The sequence below is a fragment of the Ipomoea nil genome, unplaced genomic scaffold (genome assembly GCF_001879475.1).
Source record: "Ipomoea nil cultivar Tokyo-kokei standard unplaced genomic scaffold, Asagao_1.1 scaffold2483, whole genome shotgun sequence".
NCBI lineage: Eukaryota > Viridiplantae > Streptophyta > Magnoliopsida > Solanales > Convolvulaceae > Ipomoea > Ipomoea nil.
Genome location: NW_017618911.1, coordinates 1 through 19682, shown reverse-complemented (window position 1 = coordinate 19682; position 19682 = coordinate 1). Strand labels below are relative to the sequence as shown.

At 29.0% G+C, this 19682-nt stretch overlaps 16 non-coding genes across 16 annotated transcripts; all 16 read left to right on the top strand.

Annotated features, from left to right (window-relative positions):
- The first annotated feature begins 3356 nt into the window (after window positions 1–3356).
- TRNAR-UCU lies at window positions 3357–3428 on the top strand. Its single transcript has one exon. It is a non-coding gene; the product is annotated as a tRNA-Arg (tRNA).
- Window positions 3429–4100: 672 nt separating this feature from the next.
- Window positions 4101–4172, top strand: TRNAG-UCC. Its single transcript has one exon. It is a non-coding gene; the product is annotated as a tRNA-Gly (tRNA).
- A 672-nt stretch (window positions 4173–4844) lies between these two features.
- TRNAG-UCC lies at window positions 4845–4916 on the top strand. The gene has a single exon. It is a non-coding gene; the product is annotated as a tRNA-Gly (tRNA).
- Window positions 4917–5515: 599 nt separating this feature from the next.
- TRNAG-UCC lies at window positions 5516–5587 on the top strand. Its single transcript has one exon. It is a non-coding gene; the product is annotated as a tRNA-Gly (tRNA).
- A 599-nt stretch (window positions 5588–6186) lies between these two features.
- Window positions 6187–6258, top strand: TRNAR-UCU. The gene has a single exon. It is a non-coding gene; the product is annotated as a tRNA-Arg (tRNA).
- A 671-nt stretch (window positions 6259–6929) lies between these two features.
- Window positions 6930–7001, top strand: TRNAG-UCC. The gene has a single exon. It is a non-coding gene; the product is annotated as a tRNA-Gly (tRNA).
- Window positions 7002–7673: 672 nt separating this feature from the next.
- On the top strand, window positions 7674–7745 carry TRNAG-UCC. Its single transcript has one exon. It is a non-coding gene; the product is annotated as a tRNA-Gly (tRNA).
- A 3601-nt stretch (window positions 7746–11346) lies between these two features.
- On the top strand, window positions 11347–11418 carry TRNAG-UCC. Its single transcript has one exon. It is a non-coding gene; the product is annotated as a tRNA-Gly (tRNA).
- A 672-nt stretch (window positions 11419–12090) lies between these two features.
- On the top strand, window positions 12091–12162 carry TRNAG-UCC. Its single transcript has one exon. It is a non-coding gene; the product is annotated as a tRNA-Gly (tRNA).
- A 672-nt stretch (window positions 12163–12834) lies between these two features.
- On the top strand, window positions 12835–12906 carry TRNAG-UCC. Its single transcript has one exon. It is a non-coding gene; the product is annotated as a tRNA-Gly (tRNA).
- A 599-nt stretch (window positions 12907–13505) lies between these two features.
- On the top strand, window positions 13506–13577 carry TRNAG-UCC. Its single transcript has one exon. It is a non-coding gene; the product is annotated as a tRNA-Gly (tRNA).
- Window positions 13578–14920: 1343 nt separating this feature from the next.
- Window positions 14921–14992, top strand: TRNAG-UCC. The gene has a single exon. It is a non-coding gene; the product is annotated as a tRNA-Gly (tRNA).
- A 672-nt stretch (window positions 14993–15664) lies between these two features.
- Window positions 15665–15736, top strand: TRNAG-UCC. The gene has a single exon. It is a non-coding gene; the product is annotated as a tRNA-Gly (tRNA).
- Window positions 15737–16405: 669 nt separating this feature from the next.
- On the top strand, window positions 16406–16477 carry TRNAG-UCC. Its single transcript has one exon. It is a non-coding gene; the product is annotated as a tRNA-Gly (tRNA).
- A 1332-nt stretch (window positions 16478–17809) lies between these two features.
- Window positions 17810–17881, top strand: TRNAG-UCC. Its single transcript has one exon. It is a non-coding gene; the product is annotated as a tRNA-Gly (tRNA).
- A 581-nt stretch (window positions 17882–18462) lies between these two features.
- Window positions 18463–18534, top strand: TRNAG-UCC. Its single transcript has one exon. It is a non-coding gene; the product is annotated as a tRNA-Gly (tRNA).
- Window positions 18535–19682: the final 1148 nt, after the last annotated feature.

Below are 19682 nucleotides of genomic sequence, written 5' to 3'. Positions count from 1 at the left end.
GAAATGAAAGCTTTGTATTATTTTGATTTTTGTAATTTTTATTATTTGTTTATACATTACCCTTTATTATATCACTTACTTTTTCATAAATACACATGGACCCCGTCAGTGTATACTTTTGTAAAAAATTTTCTGTTAATTATTTATTGTTTTTAACTTACTCATTGAATTTCATAAGAAGGTCTTTGGTTCAAACCTAAGGAAGACAAACAAGAAGAAATATTGCATTGAATCCAAGGATTGTTTAAGGATATGCGTTTAGGCCTCACCTAGAAATAGGGATTCGAAAATTACATAATTCATATTCTCAATAACATAATGACATTCCCGGTTGAGAATGTAGATGTCATAGCGTTATACAAAGAAAGTACCATATAATGAAATTGCGTTTGTAGTCCAACGGTTAGGATAAATGCCTTCCAAGCAATAGACCCGGGTTCAACCCCTGCAAACGCATTACCTTTGCATTCGTTAAGCCTCTCGAATTAGCCCTAGAGCATAATTTCGTTAAGTTTTGCTTCTCGATTTAAGCAACCATAAGGACTAAACTCTCTTCAAATTTAATAATTTATTATATAAATTCAATTATATATATATATTTTTAAAATAAATTTATATTCACACTTCCATTAAAAAAACTTTTATATTTTACCAGTTTGTAATATTGATATCAATTTATTCACCTCTTAATATTTTTAAAATATCTACTAAAACAAGTTGGTTCAATCGGTTGTTGAAACTTGAAATGAAAGCTTCGTATTATTTTGATTTTTGTAATTTTTATTATTTGTTGATACATTACCCTCTATTATATCACTTACTTTTTCATAAATACACATGGACCCCGTCAGTGTATACTTTTGTAAAAAATATTCTGTAAATTATTTATTGTTTTTAACTTACTCATTGAATTTCATAAGAAGGTCTTTGGTTTGAACCTAAGAAAGACAAACAAGATGAAATATTGCATTGAATCCAAGAATTGTTTAAGGATATGCGCTTAGGCCTCACCTAGATATAGAGATTCGAAAATTACATAATTCATATTCTCAATAACATTATGACATTTCCGGTTGAGAATGTAAATGTCATAGCGTTATACAAAGAAAGTACCATATAATGAAATTGCGTTTGTAGTCCAACGGTTAGGATAAATGCCTTCCAAGCAATAGACCCGGGTTCAACCCCGGCAAACGCATTACCTTTGCATTCGTTAAGCCTCTCGAATTAGCCCTAAAGCATAATTTCGTTAAGTTTTGCTTCTCGATTTAAGCAACCCTAAGGACTAAACTCTCTTCAAATTTAATAATTTATTATATAAATTCAATTTTATATATATATTTTTAAAATAAAATTTATATTCACACTTCCATTAAACAAACTTTTATATTTTACCAGTTTGTAATATTGATATCAATTTATTCACCTCTTAATATTTTTAAAATATCTACTAAAACAAGTTGGTTCAATCGGTTGTTGAAACTTGAAATGAAAGCTTTGTATTATTTTGATTTTTGTAATTTTTATTGTTTGTTTATACATTACCCTCTATTATATCACTTACTTTTTCATAAATACACATGGACCCCGTCAGTGTATACTTTTGTAAAAAATATTCTGTTAATTATTAATTGTTTTTAACTTACTCATTGAATTTCATAAGAAGGTCTTTGGTTTGAACCTAAGGAAGACAAACAAGATGAAATATTGCATTGAATCCAAGAATTGTTTAAGGATATGCGCTTAGGCCTCACCTAGATATAGAGATTCGAAAATTACATAATTCATATTCTCAATAACATTATGACATTTCCGGTTGAGAATGTAAATGTCATAGCGTTATACAAAGAAAGTACCATATAATGAAATTGCGTTTGTAGTCCAACGGTTAGGATAAATGCCTTCCAAGCAATAGACCCGGGTTCAACCCCTGCAAACGCATTACCTTTGCATTCGTTAAGCCTCTCGAATTAGCCCTAGAGCATAATTTCGTTAAGTTTTGCTTCTCGATTTAAGCAACCATAAGGACTAAACTCTCTTCAAATTTAATAATTTATTATATAAATTCAATTATATATATATATTTTTAAAATAAAATTTATATTCACACTTCCATTAAACAAACTTTTATATTTTACCAGTTTGTAATATTGATATCAATTTATTCACCTCTTAATATTTTTAAAATATCTACTAAAACAAGTTGGTTCAATCGGTTGTTGAAACTTGAAATGAAAGCTTCGTATTATTTTGATTTTTGTAATTTTTATTATTTGTTTATACATTACCCTCTATTATATCACTTACTTTTTCATAAATACACATGGACCCCGTCAGTGTATACTTTTGTAAAAAATATTCTGTAAATTATTTATTGTTTTTAACTTACTCCTTGAATTTCATAAGAAGGTCTTTGGTTTGAACCTAAGGAAGACAAACAAGATGAAATATTGCATTGAATCCAAGAATTGTTTAAGGATATGCGCTTAGGCCTCACCTAGATATAGAGATTCGAAAATTACATAATTCATATTCTCAATAACATTATGACATTTCCGGTTGAGAATGTAAATGTCATAGCGTTATACAAAGAAAGTACCATATAATGAAATTGCGTTTGTAGTCCAACGGTTAGGATAAATGCCTTCCAAGCAATAGACCCGGGTTCAACCCCTGCAAACGCATGACCTTTGCATTCGTTAAGCCTCTCGAATTAGCCCTAGAGCATAATTTCGTTAAGTTTTGCTTCTCGATTTAAGCAACCCTAAGGACTAAACTCTCTTCAAATTTAATAATTTATTATATAAATTCAATTATATATATATATTTTTAAAATAAAATTTATATTCACACTTCCATTAAACAAACTTTTATATTTTACCAGTTTGTAATATTGATATCAATTTATTCACCTCTTAATATTTTTAAAATATCTACTAAAACAAGTTGGTTCAATCGGTTGTTGAAACTTGAAATGAAAGCTTTGTATTATTTTGATTTTTGTAATTTTTATTGTTTGTTTATACATTACCCTCTATTATATCACTTACTTTTTCATAAATACACATGGACCCCGTCAGTGTATACTTTTGTAAAAAAATTTCTGTTAATTACTTATTGTTTTTAACTTACTCATTGAATTTCAGAAGAAGGTCTTTGGTTTGAACCTAAGGAAGACAAACAAGAAGAAATATTGCATTGAATCCAAGGATTGTTTAAGGATATGCGTTTAGGCATCACCTAGAAATAGGGATTCGAAAATTACATAATTCATATTCTCAATAACATTATGACATTCCCGGTTGAGAATGTAAATGTCATAGTGTTATACAAAGAAAGTACCATATAATGAAATTGCGTTTGTAGTCCAACGGTTAGGATAATTGCCTTCTAAGCAATAGACCCGGGTTCAACTCCCGGCAAACGCATTACCTTTGCATTCGTTAAGCCTCTCGAATTAGCCCTAGAGCATAATTTCGTTAAGTTTTGCTTCTCGATTTAAGCAACCCTAAGGACTAAACTCTCTTCAAATTTAATAATTTATTATATAAATTCAATTATATATATATTTTTTTAAAATAAAATTTATATTCACACTTCCATTAAACAAACTTTTATATTTTACCAGTTTGTAATTTTGATATCAATTTATTCAACTCTTAATATTTTTAAAATATCTACTAAAACAAGTTGGTTCAATCGGTTGTTGAAACTTGAAATGAAAGCTTTGTATTATTTTGATTTTTGTAATTTTTATTATTTGTTTATACATTGCCCTTTATTATATCACTTACTTTTTCATAAATACACATGGACCCCGTCAGTGTATACTTTTGTAAAAAATTTTCTGTTAATTATTTATTGTTTTTAACTTACTCATTGAATTTCATAAGAAGGTCTTTGGTTCAAACCTAAGGAAGACAAACAAGATGAAATATTGCATTGAATCCAAGGATTGTTTAAGGATATGCGTTTAGGCGTCACCTAGAAATAGGGATTCGAAAATTACATAATTCATATTCTCAATAACATTATGACATTCCCGGTTGAGAATGTAAATGTCATAGTGTTATACAAAGAAAGTACCATATAATGAAATTGCGTTTGTAGTCCAACGGTTAGGATAATTGCCTTCCAAGCAATAGACCCGGGTTCAACTCCCGGCAAACGCATTACCTTTGCATTCGTTAAGCCTCTCGAATTAGTCCTAGAGCATAATTTCGTTAAGTTTTGCTTCTCCATTTAAGCAACCCTAAGGACTAAACTCTCTTCAAATTTAATAATTTATTATATAAATTCAATTTTATATATATTTTTTTAAAATAAAATTTATATTCACACTTCCATTAAACAAACTTTTATATTTTACCAGTTTGAAATTTTGATATCAAATTATTCAACTCTTAATATTTTTAAAATATCTACTAAAACAAGTTGGTTCAATCGGTTGTTGAAACTTGAAATGAAAGCTTTGTATTATTTTGATTTTTGTAATTTTTATTATTTGTTTATACATTACCCTTTATTATATCACTTACTTTTTCATAAATACACATGGACCCCGTCAGTGTATACTTTTGTAAAAAATTTTCTGTTAATTATTTATTGTTTTTAACTTACTCATTGAATTTCATAAGAAGGTCTTTGGTTCAAACCTAAGGAAGACAAACAAGAAGAAATATTGCATTGAATCCAAGGATTGTTTAAGGATATGCGTTTAGGCCTCACCTAGAAATAGGGATTCGAAAATTACATAATTCATATTCTCAATAACATAATGACATTCCCGGTTGAGAATGTAGATGTCATAGCGTTATACAAAGAAAGTACCATATAATGAAATTGCGTTTGTAGTCCAACGGTTAGGATAATTGCCTTCCAAGCAATAGACCTGGGTTCAACTCCCGGCAAACGCATTACCTTTGCATTCGTTAAGCCTCCCGAATTACGCAAACCAAACATGCAGCCCTAGAGCTTAATTTCGTTAAGTTTCGCTTCTCGATTTACGCAACCTTATGGACTAAACTCTTTTATATTTTACCAGTTTTTAATTTTGATATCAATTTATTCACCTCTTAATATTTTTAAAATATCTACTAAAACAAGTTTGTTCAATCGGTTGTTGAAACTTGAAATGAAAGTTTCGTATTATTTGATTTTTGTAATTTTTATTATTTTTTTCTACATTACCCTCTATTATATCACTTACTTTTTAATAAATACACATAGACCCCGTCAGTGTATACTTTTGTAAAAAATATTCTGTTAATTATTTATTGTTTTTAACTTACTCATTGAATTTCATAAGAAGGTCTTTGGTTCAAACCTAAGGAAGACAAACAAGATGAAATATTGCATTGAATCCAAGAATTGTTTAAGGATATGCGTTTAGGCCTCACCAAGAAATAGGGATTCGAAAATTACATAATTCATATTCTCAATAACATTATGACATTCCCGGTTGAGAATGTAGATGTCATAGCGTTATACAAAGAAAGTACCATATAATGAAATTGCGTTTGTAGTCCAACGGTTAGGATAATTGCCTTCCAAGCAATAGACCTGGGTTCAACTCCCGGCAAACGCATTACCTTTGCATTCGTTAAGCCTCCCGAATTACGCAAACCAAACATGCAGCCCTAGAGCTTAATTTCGTTAAGTTTCGCTTCTCGATTTACGCAACCTTATGGACTAAACTCTTTTATATTTTACCAGTTTTTAATTTTGATATCAATTTATTCACCTCTTAATATTTTTAAAATATCTACTAAAACAAGTTTGTTCAATCGGTTGTTGAAACTTGAAATGAAAGTTTCGTATTATTTGATTTTTGTAATTTTTATTATTTTTTTCTACATTACCCTCTATTATATCACTTACTTTTTAATAAATACACATAGACCCCGTCAGTGTATACTTTTGTAAAAAATATTCTGTTAATTATTTATTGTTTTTAACTTACTCATTGAATTTCAGAAGAAGGTCTTTGGTTTGAACCTAAGGAAGACAAACAAGAAGAAATATTGCATTGAATCCAAGGATTGTTTAAGGATATGCGTTTAGGCATCACCTAGAAATAGGGATTCGAAAATTACATAATTCATATTCTCAATAACATTATGACATTCCCGGTTGAGAATGTAAATGTCATAGTGTTATACAAAGAAAGTACCATATAATGAAATTGCGTTTGTAGTCCAACGGTTAGGATAATTGCCTTCTAAGCAATAGACCCGGGTTCAACTCCCGGCAAACGCATTACCTTTGCATTCGTTAAGCCTCTCGAATTAGCCCTAGAGCATAATTTCGTTAAGTTTTGCTTCTCGATTTAAGCAACCCTATGGACTAAACTCTTTTCAAATTTAATAATTTATTATATAAATTCCATTTTATATATATTTTTTTAAATAAAATTTATATTCACACTTCTATTAAACAAACTTTTATATTTTACCAGTTTGTAATTTTGATATCAATTTATTCACCTCTTAATATTTTTAAAATATCTACTAAAACAAGTTGGTTCAATCGGTTCTTGAAACTTGAAATGAAAGCTTCGTATTATTTTGATTTTTGTAATTTTTATTATTTGTTTATACATTACCCTCTATTATATCACTTACTTTTTCATAAATACACATGGACCCCGTCAGTGTATACTTTTGTAAAAAATATTCTGTTAATTATTTATTGTTTTTAACTTACTCATTGAATTTCATAAGAAGGTCTTTGGTTTGAACCTAAGGAAGACAAACAAGATGAAATATTGCATTGAATCCAAGAATTGTTTAAGGATATGCGCTTAGGCCTCACCTAGATATAGAGATTCGAAAATTACATAATTCATATTCTCAATAACATTATGAAATTCCCGGTTGAGAATGTAAATGTCATAGCGTTATACAAAGAAAGTACCATATAATGAAATTGCGTTTGTAGTCCAACGGTTAGGATAATTGCCTTCCAAGCAATAGACCCGGGTCCAACTCCCGGCAAACGCATTACCTTTGCATTCGTTAAGCCTCTCGAATTAGCCCTAGAGCATAATTTCGTTATGTTTTGCTTCTCGATTTAAGCAACCCTAAGGACTAAACTCTCTTCAAATTTAATAATTTATTATATAAATTCAATTTTATATATATATTTTTAAAATAAAATTTATATTCACACTTCCATTAAACAAACTTTTATATTTTACCAGTTTGTAATATTGATATCAATTTATTCACCTCTTAATATTTTTAAAATATCTACTAAAACAAGTTGGTTCAATCGGTTGTTGAAACTTGAAATGAAAGCTTTGTATTATTTTGATTTTTGTAATTTTTATTATTTGTTTATACATTACCCTCTATTATATCACTTACTTTTTCATAAATACACATGGACCCCGTCAGTGTATACTTTTGTAAAAAAATTTCTGTTAATTATTTATTGTTTTTAACTTACTCATTGAATTTCATAAGAAGGTCTTTGGTTCAAACCTAAGGAAGACAAACAAGAAGAAATATTGCATTGAATCCAAGGATTGTTTAAGGATATGCGTTTAGGCGTCACCTAGAAATAGGGATTCAAAAATTACATAATTCATATTCTCAATAACATTATGACATTCCCGGTTGAGAATGTAAATGTCATAGTGTTATACAAAGAAAGTACCATATAATGAAATTGCGTTTGTAGTCCAACGGTTACGATAATTGCCTTCCAAGCAATAGACCCGGGTTCAACTCCCGGCAAACGCATTACCTTTGCATTCGTTAATCCTCTCGAATTAGCCCTAGAGCATAATTTCGTTAAGTTTTGCTTCTCGATTTAAGCAACCCTACGGACTAAACTCTCTTCAAATTTAATAATTTATTATATAAATTCAATTTTATATATATTTTTTTAAAATAAAATTTATATTCACACTTCCATTAAACAAACTTTTATAATTTACCAGTTTGTAATTTTGATATCAATTTATTCACCTCTTAACATTTTTAAAATATCTACTCAAACAAGTTTGTTCAATCGGTTGTTGAAACTTGAAATGAAAGTTTCGTATTATTTTGATTTTTGTAATTTTTATTATTTTTTTCTACATTGCCCTCTATTATATCACATAGTTTTTAATAAATATACATGGACCCCTTCAGTGTATACTTTTGTAACAAAATATTCTGTTAATTATTTATTGTTTTTAACTTACTCATTGAATTTCATAAGAAGGTCTTTGGTTGAAACCTAAGGAAGACAAACAAGATGAAATATTGCATTCAATCCAAGAATTGTTTAAGGATATGCACTTAGGCCTCACCTAGATATAGAGATTCGAAAATTACATAATTCATATTCTCAATAACATTATGACATTCCCGGTTGAGAATGTAGATGTCATAGCGTTATACAAAGAAAGTACCATATAATGAAATTGTGTTTGTAGTCTAACAATTAGGATAATTGCCTTCCAAGCAATTGACCCGGGTTCGACTCTCGGCAAATGCATTACCTTTGCATTCGTTAAGCCTCTCGAATTAAGCAAACCAAACATGCAGCACTAGAGCATAATTTCGTTAAGTTTTGCTTCTCGATTTAAGCAACCCTATGGACTAAACTCTTTTCAAATTTAATAATTTATTATATAAATTCCATTTTATATATATTTCTGTAAATAAAATTTGTATTCACACTTCTATTAAACAAACATTTATATTTTACCAGTTTGTAATTTTTATATCAATTTATTCACATCTTAATATTTTTAAAATATCTACTAAAACAAGTTGTTTCAATCGGTTGTTGAATATTGAAATGAAAGATTCGTATTATATTGATTTTTATAATTTTTGTTATTTTTTTATACATTACCCTCTATTATATCACTTACTTTTTCATAAATACACATGGACCCCGTCAGTGTATACTTTTGTAAAAAATATTCTGTTAATTATTTATTGTTTTTAACTTACTCATTGAATTTCATAAGAAGGTCTTTGGTTCAAACCTAAGGAAGACAAACAAGATGAAATATTGCATTGAATCCAAGAATTGTTTAAGGATATGCGTTTAGGCCTCACCTAGAAATAGGGATTCGAAAATTACATAATTCATATTCTCAATAACATTATGACATTCCCGGTTGAGAATGTAGATGTCATAGCGTTATAGAAAGAAAGTACCATATAATGAAATTGCGTTTGTAGTCCAACGGTTAGGATAATTACCTTCCAAGCAATAGACTTGGGTTCAACTTCCGGCAAACGCATTACCTTTGCATTCGTTAAGCCTCTCGAATTAAGCAAACCAAACATCCAGCCTATTTCGTTAAGTTTCGCTTCTCGATTTAAGCAACCTTATGGACTAAACTCTTTTATATTTTACCAGTTTGTAATTTTGATATCAATTTATTCACCTCTTAATATTTTTAAAATATCTACTAAAACAAGTTTGTTCAATCGGTTGTTGAAACTTGAAATGAAATTTCGTATTATTTTGATTTTTGTAATTTTTATTATTTTTTTCTACATTGCCCTCTATTATATCACTTACTTATTAATAAATATAGATGGACCCCGTCAGTGTATACTTTTGTAACAAAATATTCTGTTAATTATTTATTGTTTTTAACTTACTCATTGAATTTCATAAGAAGGTCTTTGGTTGAAACCTAAGGAAGACAAACAAGATGAAATATTGCATTCAATCCAAGAATTGTTTAAGGATATGCACTTAGGCCTCACCTAGATATAGAGATTCGAAAATTACATAATTCATATTCTCAATAACATTATAACATTCCCGGTTGAGAATGTAGATGTCATAGCGTTATACAAAGAAAGTACCATATAATGAAATTGTGTTTGTAGTCTAACAATTAGGATAATTGCCTTCCAAGCAATTGACCCGGGTTCGACTCCCGGAAAAATGCATTACCTTTGCATTCGTTAAGCCTCTCGAATTTAGCAAACCAAACATGCAGCACTAGAGCATAATTTCGTTAAGTTTTGCTTCTAGATTTAAGCATCCCTATGGACTAAACTCTTTTCAAATTTAATAATTTATTATATAAATTCCATTTTATATATATTTCTTTAAATAAAATTTATATTCACACTTCTATTAAACAAACTTTTATATTTTACCAGTTTGTAATTTTTATATCAATTTATTCACATCCTAATATTTTTAAAATATCTACTAAAACAAGTTGTTTCAATCGGTTGTTGAAAATTGAAATGAAAGATTCGTATTATATTGATTTTTATAATTTTTATTATTTTTTTATACATTACCCTCTATTATATCACTTACTTTTTCATAAATACACATGGACCCCGTCAGTGTATACTTTTGTAAAAAATATTCTGTTAATTATTTATTATTTTTAACTTACTCATTGAATTTCATAAGAAGGTCTTTGGTTCAAACCTAAGGAAGACAAACAAGATGAAATATTGCATTGAATCCAAGAATTGTTTAAGGATATGCGTTTAGGCCTCACCTAGAAATAGGGATTCGAAAATTACATAATTCATATTCTCAATAACATTATGACATCCTCGGTTGAGAATGTAGATGTCATAGCATTATAGAAAGAAAGTACCATATAATGAAATTGCGTTTGTAGTCCAACGGTTAGGATAAATGCCTTCCAAGCAATAGACCCGGGTTCAACCCCGGCAAACGCATTACCTTTGCATTCGTTAAGCCTCTCGAATTAGCCCTAGAGCATAATTTCGTTAAGTTTTGCTTCTCGATTTAAGCAACCCTAAGGACTAAACTCTCTTCAAATTTAATAATTTATTATATAAATTCAATTTTATATATATATTTTTAAAATAAAATTTATATTCACACTTCCATTAAACAAACTTTTATATTTTACCAGTTTGTAATATTGATATCAATTTATTCACACTCTTAATATTTTTAAAATACCTACTAAAACAAGTTGGTTCAATCGGTTGTTGAAACTTGAAATGAAAGCTTTGTATTATTTTGATTTTTGTAATTTTTATTGTTTGTTTATACATTACCCTCTATTATATCACTTACTTTTTCATAAATACACATGGACCCCGTCAGTGTATACTTTTGTAAAAAAATTTCTGTTAATTACTTATTGTTTTTAACTTACTCATTGAATTTCAGAAGAAGGTCTTTGGTTTGAACCTAAGGAAGACAAACAAGAAGAAATATTGCATTGAATCCAAGGATTGTTTAAGGATATGCGTTTAGGCATCACCTAGAAATAGGGATTCGAAAATTACATAATTCATATTCTCAATAACATTATGACATTCCCGGTTGAGAATGTAAATGTCATAGTGTTATACAAAGAAAGTACCATATAATGAAATTGTGTTTGTAGTCCAACGGTTAGGATAATTGCCTTCCAAGCAATAGACCCGGGTTCAACTCCCGGCAAACGCATTACCTTTGCATTCGTTAAGCCTCTCGAATTAGCCCTAGAGCATAATTTCGTTAAGTTTTGCTTCTCGATTTAAGCAACCCTAAGGACTAAACTCTCTTCAAATTTAATAATTTATTATATAAATTCAATTATATATATATTTTTTTAAAATAAAATTTATATTCACACTTCCATTAAACAAACTTTTATATTTTACCAGTTTGTAATTTTGATATCAATTTATTCAACTCTTAATATTTTTAAAATATCTACTAAAACAAGTTGGTTCAATCGGTTGTTGAAACTTGAAATGAAAGCTTTGTATTATTTTGATTTTTGTAATTTTTATTATTTGTTTATACATTGCCCTTTATTATATCACTTACTTTTTCATAAATACACATGGACCCCGTCAGTGTATACTTTTGTAAAAAATTTTCTGTTAATTATTTATTGTTTTTAACTTACTCATTGAATTTCATAAGAAGGTCTTTGGTTCAAACCTAAGGAAGACAAACAAGATGAAATATTGCATTGAATCCAAGGATTGTTTAAGGATATGCGTTTAGGCGTCACCTAGAAATAGGGATTCGAAAATTACATAATTCATATTCTCAATAACATTATGACATTCCCGGTTGAGAATGTAAATGTCATAGTGTTATACAAAGAAAGTACCATATAATGAAATTGCGTTTGTAGTCCAACGGTTAGGATAATTGCCTTCCAAGCAATAGACCGGGGTTCAACTCCCGGCAAACGCATTACCTTTGCATTCGTTAAGCCTCTCGAATTAGTCCTAGAGCATAATTTCGTTAAGTTTTGCTTCTCCATTTAAGCAACCCTAAGGACTAAACTCTCTTCAAATTTAATAATTTATTATATAAATTCAATTTTATATATATTTTTTTAAAATAAAATTTATATTCACACTTCCATTAAACAAACTTTTATATTTTACCAGTTTGAAATTTTGATATCAAATTATTCAACTCTTAATATTTTTAAAATATCTACTAAAACAAGTTGGTTCAATCGGTTGTTGAAACTTGAAATGAAAGCTTTGTATTATTTTGATTTTTGTAATTTTTATTATTAGTTTATACATTACCCTTTATTATATCACTTACTTTTTCATAAATACACATGGACCCCGTCAGTGTATACTTTTGTAAAAAATTTTCTGTTAATTATTTATTGTTTTTAACTTACTCATTGAATTTCATAAGAAGGTCTTTGGTTCAAACCTAAGGAAGACAAACAAGAAGAAATATTGCATTGAATCCAAGGATTGTTTAAGGATATGCGTTTAGGCCTCACCTAGAAATAGGGATTCGAAAATTACATAATTCATATTCTCAATAACATAATGACATTCCCGGTTGAGAATGTAGATGTCATAGCGTTATACAAAGAAAGTACCATATAATGAAATTGCGTTTGTAGTCCAACGGTTAGGATAATTGCCTTCCAAGCAATAGACCTGGGTTCAACTCCCGGCAAACGCATTACCTTTGCATTCGTTAAGCCTCCCGAATTACGCAAACCAAACATGCAGCCCTAGAGCTTAATTTCGTTAAGTTTCGCTTCTCGATTTACGCAACCTTATGGACTAAACTCTTTTATATTTTACCAGTTTTTAATTTTGATATCAATTTATTCACCTCTTAATATTTTTAAAATATCTACTAAAACAAGTTTGTTCAATCGGTTGTTGAAACTTGAAATGAAAGTTTCGTATTATTTGATTTTTGTAATTTTTATTATTTTTTTCTACATTACCCTCTATTATATCACTTACTTTTTAATAAATACACATAGACCCCGTCAGTGTATACTTTTGTAAAAAATATTCTGTTAATTATTTATTGTTTTTAACTTACTCATTGAATTTCATAAGAAGGTCTTTGGTTCAAACCTAAGGAAGACAAACAAGATGAAATATTGCATTGAATCCAAGAATTGTTTAAGGATATGCGTTTAGGCCTCACCAAGAAATAGGGATTCGAAAATTACATAATTCATATTCTCAATAACATTATGACATTCCCGGTTGAGAATGTAGATGTCATAGCGTTATACAAAGAAAGTACCATATAATGAAATTGCGTTTGTAGTCCAACGGTTAGGATAATTGCCTTCCGAGCAATAGACCTGGGTTCGACTCCTGGCAAACGCATTACCTTTGCATTCGTTAAGCCTGTCGAATTAAGCAAACCAAACATGCAGCCCTAGAGCTTAATTTCGTTAAGTTTCGCTTCTCGATTTAAGCAACCTTATGGACTAAACTCTTTTATATTTTACCAATTTGTAATTTTGATATCAATTTATTCACCTCTTAATATTTTTAAAATATCTACTAAAACAAGTTGGTTCAATCGGTTGTTGAAACTTGAATTGAAAGCTTCGTATTATTTTGATTTTTGTAATTTTTATTATTTGTTTATACATTACCCTCTATTATATCACTTACGTTTTCATAAATACACATGGACCCCGTCAGTGTATACTTTTGTAAAAAATATTCTATTAATTATTTATTGTTTTTAACTTACTCATTGAATTTAATAAGAAGGTCTTTGGTTCGAACCTAAGGAAGACAAACAAGAAGAAATATTGCATTGAATCCAAGAATTGTTTAAGGATATGCGCTTAGGCCTCACCTAGATATAGAGATTCGAAAATTACATAATTCATATTCTCAATAACATTATGAAATTCCCGGTTGAGAATGTAAATGTCATAGCGTTATACAAAGAAAGTACCATATAATGAAATTGCGTTTGTAGTCCAACGGTTAGGATAATTGCCTTCCAAGCACTAGACCCGGGTCCAACTCCCGGCAAACGCATTACCTTTGCATTCGTTAAGCCTCTCGAATTAGCCCTAGAGCATAATTTCGTTAAGTTTTGCTTCTCGATTTAAGCAACCCTATGGACTAAACTCTTTTCAAATTTAATAATTTATTATATAAATTCCATTTTATATATATTTTTTTAAATAAAATTTATATTCACACTTCTATTAAACAAACTTTTATATTTTACCAGTTTGTAATTTTGATATCAATTTATTCACCTCTTAATATTTTTAAAATATCTACTAAAACAAGTTGGTTCAATCGGTTCTTGAAACTTGAAATGAAAGCTTCGTATTATTTTGATTTTTGTAATTTTTATTATTTGTTTATACATTACCTCTATTATATCACTTACTTTTTCATAAATACACATGGACCCCGTCAGTGTATACTTTTGTAAAAAATATTCTGTTAATTATTTATTGTTTTTTAACTTACTCATTGAATTTCATAAGAAGGTCTTTGGTTTGAACCTAAGGAAGACAAACAAGATGAAATATTGCATTGAATCCAAGAATTGTTTAAGGATATGCGCTTAGGCCTCACCTAGATATAGAGATTCGAAAATTACATAATTCATATTCTCAATAACATTATGAAATTCCCGGTTGAGAATGTAAATGTCATTGCGTTATACAAAGAAAGTACCATATAATGAAATTGCGTTTGTAGTCCAACGGTTAGGATAATTGCCTTCCAAGCAATAGACCCGGGTCCAACTCCCGGCAAACGCATTACCTTTGCATTCGTTAAGCCTCTCGAATTAGCCCTAGAGCATAATTTCGTTAAGTTTTGCTTCTCGATTTAAGCAACCCTATGGACTAAACTCTTTTCAAATTTAATAATTTATTATATAAATTCCATTTTATATATATTTTTTTAAATAAAATTTATATTCACACTTCTATTAAACAAACTTTTATATTTTACCAGTTTGTAATTTTGATATCAATTTATTCACCTCTTAATATTTTTAAAATATCTACTAAAACAAGTTGGTTCAATCGGTTCTTGAAACTTGAAATGAAAGCTTCGTATTATTTTGATTTTTGTAATTTTTATTATTTGTTTATACATTACCCTCTATTATATCACTTACTTTTTCATAAATACACATGGACCCCGTCAGTGTATACTTTTGTAAAAATATTTTGTTAATTATTTATTGTTTTTAACTTACTCATTGAATTTCATAAGAAGGTCTTTGGTTTGAACCTAAGGAAGACAAACAAGATGAAATATTGCATTGAATCCAAGAATTGGTTTAAGGATATGCGCTTAGGCCTCACCTAGATATAGAGATTCGAAAATTACATAATTCATATTCTCAATAACATTATGAAATTCCCGGTTGAGAATGTAAATGTCATAGCGGTTATACAAAGAAAGTACCATATAATGAAATTGCGTTTGTAGTCCAACGGTTAGGATAATTGCCTTCCAAGCAATAGACCCGGGTCCAACTCCCGGCAAACGCATTACCTTTGCATTCGTTAAGCCTCTCGAATTAGCCCTAGAGCATAATTTCGTTATGTTTTGCTTCTCGATTTAAGCAACCCTAAGGACTAAACTCTCTTCAAATTTTAATAATTTATTATATAAATTCAATTTTATATATATATTTTTAAAATAAAATTTATATTCACACTTCCATTAAACAAACTTTTATATTTTACCAGTTTGTAATATTTGATATCAATTTATTCACCTCTTAATATTTTTAAAATATCTACTAAAACAAGTTGGTTCAAATCGTTGTTGAAACTTGAAATGAAAGCTTTGTATTATTTTGATTTTTGTAATTTTTATTATTTGTTTATACATTACCCTCTATTATATCACTTACTTTTTCATAAATACACATGGACCCCGTCAGTGTATACTTTTGTAAAAAAATTTCTGTTATTATTTATTGTTTTTTAACTTGAATTTCATAAGAAGGTCTTTGGTTCAAACCTAAGGAAGACAAACAAGAAGAAATATTGGCATTGAATCCAAGGATTGTTTAAGGATATGCGTTTAGGCGTCACCTAAGAAATAGGGATTCAAAAATTACATAATTCATATTCTCAATAACATTATGACATTCCCGGTTGAGAATGTAAATGTCATAGCGTTATACAAAGAAAGTACCATATAATGAAATTGCGTTTGTAGTCCAACGGTTAGGATAATTGCCTTCCAAGCAATAGACCCGGGTTCAACTCCCGGCAAACGCATTACCTTTGCATTCGTTAAGCCTCTCGAATTAGCCCTAGAGCATAATTTCGTTAAGTTTTGCTTCTCGATTTAAGCAACCCTATGGACTAAACTCTTTTCAAATTTAATAATTTATTATATAAATTCATTTTATATATATTTTTTAAAATAAAATTTATATTCACACTTCATTAAACAAACTTTTATATTTTACCAGTTTGTAATTTTGATATCAATTTATTCACCTCTTAATATTTTTAAAATATCTACTAAAACAAGTTGGTTCAATCGGTTGTTGAAACTTGAAATGAAAGCTTTGTATTATTTTGATTTTTGTAATTTTTATTATTTGTTTATACATTACCCTCTATTATATCACTTACTTTTTCATAAATACACATGGACCCCGTCAGTGTATACTTTTGTAAAAAATTTCTGTTAATTATTTATTGTTTTTAACTTACTCATTGAATTTCATAAGAAGGTCTTTGGTTCAAACCTAAGGAAGACAAACAAGAAGAAATATTGCATTGAATCCAAGATTGTTTAAGGATATGCGTTTAGGCCTCACCTAGAAATAGGGATTCGAAAATTACATAATTCATATTCTCAATAACATTATGACATTCCCGGTTGAGAATGTAGATGTCATAGCGTTATACAAAGAAAGTACCATATAATGAAATTGCGTTTGTAGTCCAACGGTTAGGATAATTGCCTTCCAAGCAATAGACCTGGGTTCAACTCCGGCAAACGCATTACCTTTGCATTCGTTAAGCCTCTCGAATTACGCAAACCAAACATGCAGCCCTAGAGCTTAATTTCGTTAAGTTTGCTTCTCGATTTAAGCAACCTTATGGACTAAACTCTTTTATATTTTACCAGTTTGTAATTTTGATATCAATTTATTCACCTCTTAATATTTTTAAAATATCTACTAAAACAAGTTGTTCAATCGGTTGTTGAAACTTGAAATGAAAGTTTCGTATTATTTGATTTTTGTAATTTTTATTATTTTTTATACATTACCCTCTATTATATCACTTACTTTTTCATAAATACACATGGACCCCGTCAGTGTATACTTTTGTAAAAAATATTCTGTTAATTATTTATTGTTTTTAACTTACTCATTGAATTTCATAAGAAGGTCTTTGGTTCGAACCTAAGGAAGACAAACAAGATGAAATATTGCATTGAATCCAAGAATTGTTTAAGGATATGCGTTTAGGCCTCACCTAAATAGGGATTCGAAAATTACATAATTCATATTCTCAATAACATTATGACATTCCCGGTTGAGAATGTAGATGTCATAGCGTTATACAAAGAAAGTACCATATAATGAAATTGCGTTTGTAGTCCAACGGTTAGGATAATTGCCTTCCAAGCAATAGACCTGGGTTCAACTCCCGGCAAACGCATTACCTTTGCATTCGTTAAGCCTCTCGAATTAGCCCTAGAGCTTAATTTCGTTAAGTTTTGCTTCTCGATTTAAGCAACCTTATGGACTAAACTCTTTTATATTTTACCAGTTTGTAATTTTGATATCAATTTATTCACCTCTTAATATTTTTAAAATATCTACTAAAACAAGTTGGTTCAATCGGTTGTTGAAACTTGAAATGAAAGCTTCGTATTATTTTGATTTTTGTAATTTTTATTATTTTTTATACATTACCCTCTATTATATCACTTACTTTTTCATAAATACACATGGACCCCGTCAGTGTATACTTTTGTAAAAAATATTCTGTTAATTATTTATTGTTTTTAACTTACTCATTGAATTTCATAAGAAGGTCTTTGGTTCGAACCTAAGGAAGACAAACAAGATGAAATATTGCATTGAATCCAAGAATTGTTTAAGGATATGCGCTTAGGCCTCACCTAGAATAGAGATTCGAAAATTACATAATTCATATTCTCAATAACATTATGACATTCCCGGTTGAGAATGTAAATGTCATAGCGTTATACAAAGAAAGTACCATATAATGAAATTGTGTTTGTAGTCCAACGGTTAGGATAATTGCCTTCCAAGCAATAGACCCGGGTTCAACTCCCGGCAAACGCATTACCTTTGCATTCGTTAAGCCTCTCGAATTAGCCCTAGAGCATAATTTCGTTAAGTTTTGCTTCTCGATTTAAGCAACCCTAAGGACTAAACTCTTTTCAAATTTAATAATTTATTATATAAATTCAATTTTATATATATTATTTTTAAATAAAATTTATATTCACACTTCTATTAAACAAACTTTTATATTTTACCAGTTTGTAATTTTGATATCAATTTATTCACCTCTTAATATTTTTAAAATATCTACTAAAACAAGTTGGTTCAATCGGTTGTTGAAACTTGAAATGAAAGCTTGTATTATTTTGATTTTTGTAATTTTTATTATTTTTTATACATTACCCTCTATTATATCACTTACTTTTTCATAAATACACATGGACCCCGTCAGTGTATACTTTTGTAAAAAAATTTCTGTTAATTATTTATTGTTTTTAACTTACTCATTGAATTTCATAAGAAGGTCTTTGGTTCAAACCTAAGGAAGACAAACAAGAAGAAATATTGCATTGAATCCAAGAATTGTTTAAGGATATGCGTTTAGGCCTCACCTAGAAATAGGGATTCGAAAATTACATAATTCATATTCTCAATAACATTATGACATTCCCGGTTGAGAATGTAAATGTCATAGCGTTATACAAAGAAAGTACCATATAATGAAATTGCGTTTGTAGTCCAACGGTTAGGATAATTGCCTCCAAGCAATAGACCGGGTTCAACTCCCGGCAAACGCATTACCTTTGCATTCGTTAAGCCTCTCGAATTAGCCCTAGAGCATAATTTCGTTAAGTTTTGCTTCTCGATTTAAGCAACCCTATGCTAAACTCTTTCAAATTTAATAATTTATTATATAAATTCAATTTTATATATATATTTTTAAAATAAATTTATATTCACACTTCCATTAAAAAAACTTTTATATTTACCAGTTTGTAATTTTGATATCAATTTATTCACCTCTTAATATTTTTAAAATATCTACTAAAACAAGTTGGTTCAATCGGTTGTTGAAACTTGAAATGAAAGTTTGTATTATTTTGATTTTTGTAATTTTTATTATTTGTTTATACATTACCCTCTATTATATCACTTACTTTTTCATAAATACACATGGACCCCGTCAGTGTATACTTTTGTAAAAA